This window comes from Octopus bimaculoides, chromosome 3, assembly GCF_001194135.2.
Source record: "Octopus bimaculoides isolate UCB-OBI-ISO-001 chromosome 3, ASM119413v2, whole genome shotgun sequence".
NCBI classification, from domain to species: Eukaryota; Metazoa; Mollusca; class Cephalopoda; order Octopoda; family Octopodidae; genus Octopus; species Octopus bimaculoides.
The window spans coordinates 18932167-18938975 of record NC_068983.1 but is presented as its reverse complement, the minus strand read 5'-3'; positions in this window follow the sequence as shown (position 1 = coordinate 18938975).

The window sequence follows — 6809 nt, the reverse complement described above, 5'->3', positions numbered from 1 at the left end:
TATATAAATATATATATATATATATATATATATATATATACACATACATACATATGTATATGTGCATGCATATATATAAACACAAAATAGATCTATGCACACACACACGCACACATAGACACATTATGAGTACTAATTTTGGGATGTTATACAATGAATACGCAGTTTATTACAAAATCTAACTCGTGAGTAAATTTCAAACAGAAACGATACAACTTTTTATGTCCCATTTAGCTGTATTTTTCATATAACGTTTTTATTCTTGAGACTTCTAGTCCGCCATTCTCGTTATCTACAGATATAATTCGTGTTCAGTTTCAAACTGTGCGCATACGTTCTGTTGCTTTGCAAAAACTAAGATGTTTCTATGTGAGCATTTTCCAGATCACACAAGTGTTCAGATTCCGCTGTAGATTTTTCTGCGAGAATTCATATAACAGCGTGGGCAAATCTGTACTATAAAATGCAGGCATACACACACCCGCGCGCGTGTATATATCAGTATATGTGTGTATGTATGTATGTGCGTACGTATTTATATATATATATATATAAGTGTGTGTGTGTGTGTATGCATGTATGCATGTATGTATGTATATGTGTGTGTGTATGTGTGTGTGTGTGTGTGTGTGTATGTGTACTAATAAATGAAAAATGCATTGTAAATTAAAACACGTCTGATAGAAAAATTTATACGTATATGAAACTGAGGGTAACACTAAGTTTCGCACCGTTAATGATAAGACTGAGGATCTTCCCATTTTGGCGGCGCCTGCGAAAGACGCAGAAAATCGGGCTTCAGGCAAACAAGAAGAAACTTATATATACTTATGTACATACGGAAACAAACATACATACTTACAATCACGCATGTATTAATCCCAATAGTAAGCGTACTTCTTTCAATACGTTTTAATTTACCTTTTCTGTAGTAAATATGCACTCTTATCGATAGCCTGTTTGAAATTATGAATCTATTTAGTGACTCCATTTAGAAATGTTTACATAGGTTAATCCCAATTTCATGTATATCCATATTCGGGATCATGAAATACTTCTCTCTGTAGTATTGGTTGATATTCTGTTCTATTCTAGGCTCAAGGCTCGAAATTTTGGGGGAGTGGTCAGGGCGATTAGATTGATCCCAGTATGCAACTAGTATTTAATTTATCGCCCCCGAAAGGATGAAAGGCAAAATCGACTTCGCCGGAATTTGAACTCAGAACATAGACAGAAGAAATACCGCAAAGCATTTCGCCTGGCGTTTTAACGTTTCTGCCAGCTCGGCGCCTTAGTGTTGATTGATATTGGTGGAAAATATTCATTTTGGGCCGTTAATGTCACTGTCATTTTTAATATTAAATTCCATAAAAATAGCTATTGAGAAGTTAACTGCTCTAGTAATTTTCAATCGTAATCTTCTGGTGACTGGAACCATTTTTCGCGTTCGTGAATCTATACAGAGTATTGTATGGAGGGGGAGCACTAAGCTGTGATAAGTAAAATTCCAATGTTATAATCAATCCGAAAAATGCTTGATGCACATTCGAACTGGGGGAACAAGCTACTCACAGCGTTTTGTCACGGAGAATATGTCTCTTGTTGACAAATAGTGTATATACAAGTAGATCAGCTCGCAGCGTCACCTATTTAGATTGTAATCTACTCCTCCGTAATTTTCTTGCTTGAGCCACAGTAGAACGCTGCCAATTCTAGGTGAATCTAAAATATGATGCATATTATATCGCAGACAATACCAAAACTGACGTACTGAAATTCCACATTTCTGCCTTCATTTCTTTTCTATATAAATCACTATCAGCAATTAAGCAATAATATCGATGGCACAGTTATTGAATTAATACTCGCGTTTAACATATTTCTGACAAACACTCAGTCTGGTTCAAGTCATTTAGTGGAATCGCTATCCCCAATGTTGTACTAAATTCGTTCAATCGGGTGCAGATTAGTTTTGTAATTTCAGTTGATTATAAATATTAGTTTAATCACGCCACGATTCACTTCGGTATATTTCTGTCTATATCGTTATGGTGACTATCAATTAATAAAAGTTAAGAACCCAGTCACCATCGCCTTAGTTCTATATGTAATATAAGGACAAATCCCAACGTGGTAAATTGCCCATATATCACTCTCAGTAATAGTTCTAATATACACAGACCTTAATATCTTAATAGAAGCACAAATAGAAGCTTAACTACATATGAAATTTGGTGGGAGTGAGTTAGTTGATTATATCGACCCTAGTACATGACTGGTGTTTAATTTATTGACCCTCGAAAATATGAAAGGCAAAGTCGGCTTCGGTGGAATTTGAACTCAGAAAGTAAAGACGGATGGAGTACTGCTAAGCAATTTGCCCGGAATGCTAACGATTCTGCCATCTCGCCGTTTTAGTGTTAGGACAAATAAAGTATGTTGCTCTAGATTCCTTAAAACGCAGTTTGTAAAATAATAAAACTATCATCTTCGTATCATTGGACTGGTTTTATGAAATGCAATACACTTCAAATGTTCTCGGGTTAGTCGACAATCACCTCACCACCGAAACTACTAAACGTAATTAAGTTACAGTGGCACAACGAGAGCAAACAAATATTACATCACACAATCATATATAAAGAAATACGTTTTGTAGAAACACCAATACTTTTTCACTGCATTCTTCCAGAAATGTTAAAACAACGATTTATTAAAGAGAAATTGGGTAACTATCCCAAAGCTATATAGCATCAAATATTGCCTCGGTTGATGAAGGGAAAAAAATTAAACGTAATGATACGACCATGTTAATTCTTTATATGAGAATATAACCACGTGTCAAAAATGTAATACCGATAAACAACTTCTCTGGCTGCACTAGAACAGATCTGAGGTGGGAGCATGCGCCGTAGCAGCGCATTACTGCATTCACCATGTGTCAGTATATTCCCAGGTCCTCCCAGGTTACCATCCCCTCTCAGCGACAAATCTCATCATGTGCCGCGACCAGGTGTCATGTGATCTACCAACACACGCCGTCAACCAACACGCACCCTCAAGTAAGAGAACATGGTACGCAGCGTCTAACTAGGAAAATCGAGCAAATGATGTTAAAATTTGTATTGTATGATAGTAAAAATTGTATTGTATGTGCTGCTGAATAATACTATATTTTGAAACACTGAAAACAACGGATATGCATATCGTGAATAAAAAAAAAACAAGTATAGATTTAAGCATAAGATGCAGGTAAATGGATAGATGATAAGGATATTCAAAGCTGAAAACTGAAAATATATGTGAAGTAAAGTTTGTCTCAGTTTCACTCAGCCTCTGTCTTTCTCACTCTTACTCTCTGTTTCTCCCTCAAGTTCACTCTCTCTGTCTTTCTCACTTTCACATTTTATTCTTTCTCTGTCTCTCTCTCCTCACATCTCTCATTTTTCCTCTCTCTCTCTCTCTCTCTCTCTCTATCTCTATCTCTCTATCTCTAACAGCGTTCTACTCTCTGTATTTAAAAACTGGCTGTCATGCATTGGTACGTTCTTTTTTTTCTGCCCCATTCATTTGGTTGTATGATGTACTTCAGTGGTGTGCTGTGTCATTTCTTAAGATTGTACATAGAATTTTTTATTGATTTCTGTATGCTTTGTCGGTGGAGTTCGAGTTTAGATATTTGCTTCTTTATTTTGTATTTTTCTCCAATTAATTATTTTTGTTTATATATTCACAATTTTCTCCTGAGTAATTTTGCTCACGTGTTTATGTGAAACATTAACTAACGGTAACTCTCTTAGCTATGCTACTAAAGGACTACACCTTTTCACGCACGAGTGATTGGGGGTGGGTATGATTTTGTGCAAGAATGATAATTAAATATATATATATATGTGAGGGATATTGCCTTTATAATTCAGTGTGCATGAAAAGTACATAAGGTATTTACTCGTGGCCAGCCAGCAATCTTATAAAGCGTATTCCTATATAAAGGATGTTTCCCTATATACATTGGCTAAAACGAATCCCAGCAATATTGTAGTAAATTAATAAAGGAAGAAATATAATGATATTCACACATGTATGTTGTTTTCACTTTGTGCCTCCATTCCATCTGTATCGCCTCTGCAATTCAACGAGCAGAACACGTTGTAGCTAAAAGTCTTCATGTGGTCATTGTAAATGTGAAACAATGACGCATAGATGTAGATTTATTGAATTGAGTGAATACATTGAGTTCATAACATGTTTTCTAACCCAGTTTATGTTATATGCAAAACCTATAACGTTTTTAAAGGTTGTATGGGCCTACCGGATAGAATACGTTGAAAACAACTTGTACATATTCATTGAAAATATCATTTAACAAACCCTTTTTACTGTGAAGGTCAGCTAAAGGTATCCCGTAACCTACATTTGGAGCTATTGGTTATACATATTTGAAAAACATTAATGTAAGAAATTTAGACTCGACGTTACGGGAACTGAATAAAGCTCAGAAAAATATGCATCAGTATAATGTGCATACCAACACAATCATTTACTCTGAAGATGATGATGATGATGATGATGATGATGAGAAGGAGGAGGAGGAGGAGGAGGATCGTGGTGGTGGTGGTGACGACGACGACGATGATGACGATGATGTTGACGATGATGATGATGATAGATGAAGAACATGAAAAGGGGAAGACGAACAGGTAAACAAGAAGAAGAAGAAGAAGAAGAAGAAGAAGAAGAAGAAGAAGAAGAAGAAGAAGAAGAAGAAGAAGAGCAACAGCAACAACGAATATCAATTGACAGCTGAAGGCACTTAGACAGGTAAGAATCTTTGAGATACTATATAATGAAAAAATCAGCATAGGTTAATTAATTATGGGTAAATCAAACGGCTACAGTGTGGCAGAATTTGTGGCGTATTGTACAAAATGCCTTGCAGTAATGAGATATCGAGCTTAATTTTCTTACTTAAAATCCCTTCAATTGTGTTTTTGTCATATAATTTCTATATAGGATAGAATAACAAACAATTGAGAGTTAGAAGCATGAATCTTAACTATCACTACGTCTTTAAAATATATAGAGGAAAGAATTATCGCTTGGTCACCCGTTGATATATAATCTTAAACATGTAATGATCAGTAAATCGATTCTGGTTATCCTCAAAATCCCATAGGTTGAATATATAAATATAGTAGCCATCAACGTCTAAATAAAAGAAATTGATATATAGAAAAAATAGATATAACGAGAAAAAACGGTGGGATTCTAAGGAAAATCAATTAGAAATAGAATTGTATGCATAAATTTATTGAGCTTCCGAAATTCAATTTTAAGGATTAGGAGATCTGCATAACAAATAAATAAAGTATTTTAATTGAAAAGTAAATAAATGGAAATAAACAATGAAGCAACGTTCTTTTTTTTTTTCTATACACTTACAAAAGCAGAAGAGGTATTTCTTTCTCATTCATGCAATCTAAGATGAAAACTAATACCTGTAAAGACAAATTGCAAAAGATAATAATAAAAACAATACGGTAATAATATCGTAAGTAGTAAAGCAATCGGCGAGGAAGGAAAATACGGTAGTCAGGGATAAAAATGCCATAAATCTATGGAGGAAAGTGGCAGATAGATATTAAATCACGTTCAAGAAATTCTATGTATGCTTCAACAATGCTTGCAGCCAGGAAACGTTATGTCACCAGAGAAATTTAAGAATTCCTTCTGATAAACAGTAAAACAACAATTAAATAGTTGGAAATAAGAATAAGGAAATGAGGCATCGTATAATGAATGAAAAAATAGTGTTCATTAATTTCTTTTTCAATGATGAATTCTAATCATTAATTAAAGGAAAAAGAAATGTTCAGATACTGTGCAATTTCGAGAAGTCCTAGTTATTTATTATTTCTTATCAATTATGTGTGTGTGTGCGTATATGTGTGTGCGAGCGTTTGTGTGTATGTGCGTCTGCATGTGTGTATGTGTGTCCTACTGAACGAATGATGTGTGTGAGTTTTCAAATGAAGTTAAATTATACTTTCTTACAGAGAAATCATGAAAGTAATGAAAGTACTGAAGAAGCGTAAAAAAATACAGAACTCAAGTTACCGAGTCTTTTAATTCTTTCACGATCACACCAAGGTCTTTCTCTTCGTTATGATTAATTATATTCTTTGTCCCTAGATTACAATAGATTCTGAAAGACATCACGCAACATTATTCATAAAAGCGATTCATTAAAAAGGTTTGATTTATGCGTCGTCAAAATCTCTTAATGAAACAGTGTTCAAGTCTTGTGATACAGCAGTTTCAACAATTTTTTCTCAGTGTACTAATACGTAATGTTCCGGGGAAAATGTAAAGTAATTGTATAATAAGTTTCTGTGATGCATATAATTAATTATTTATTTAAAGATGAATTCTAAGAACGCTCATTTCTAAATCAAATACAATCCAAAAGACATGTGCGCTATCCCCTCAGTTTTTGTTAACGCCGTTGTATGTGCTTCCTTCTTTATCGCAGCATTTCTTCACATAGACACACACAGATGTAGCTCCTGCACACACAGACGCACGTCCGCATACATACGTATACGCATGCACACGTGAACAGACAGATACACACGTGAACAGACATATACACGTGCAGACGTATAGATCGATCGATCGATAGATAGATAGATAGATAGATAGATAGATAGATACATACATACATACATACATACGTACATACATACATACAGAGAGAGAGAGAGAGAGAGAGAGAGATGGATGGATGGATGGATGAATTGATAGATAGA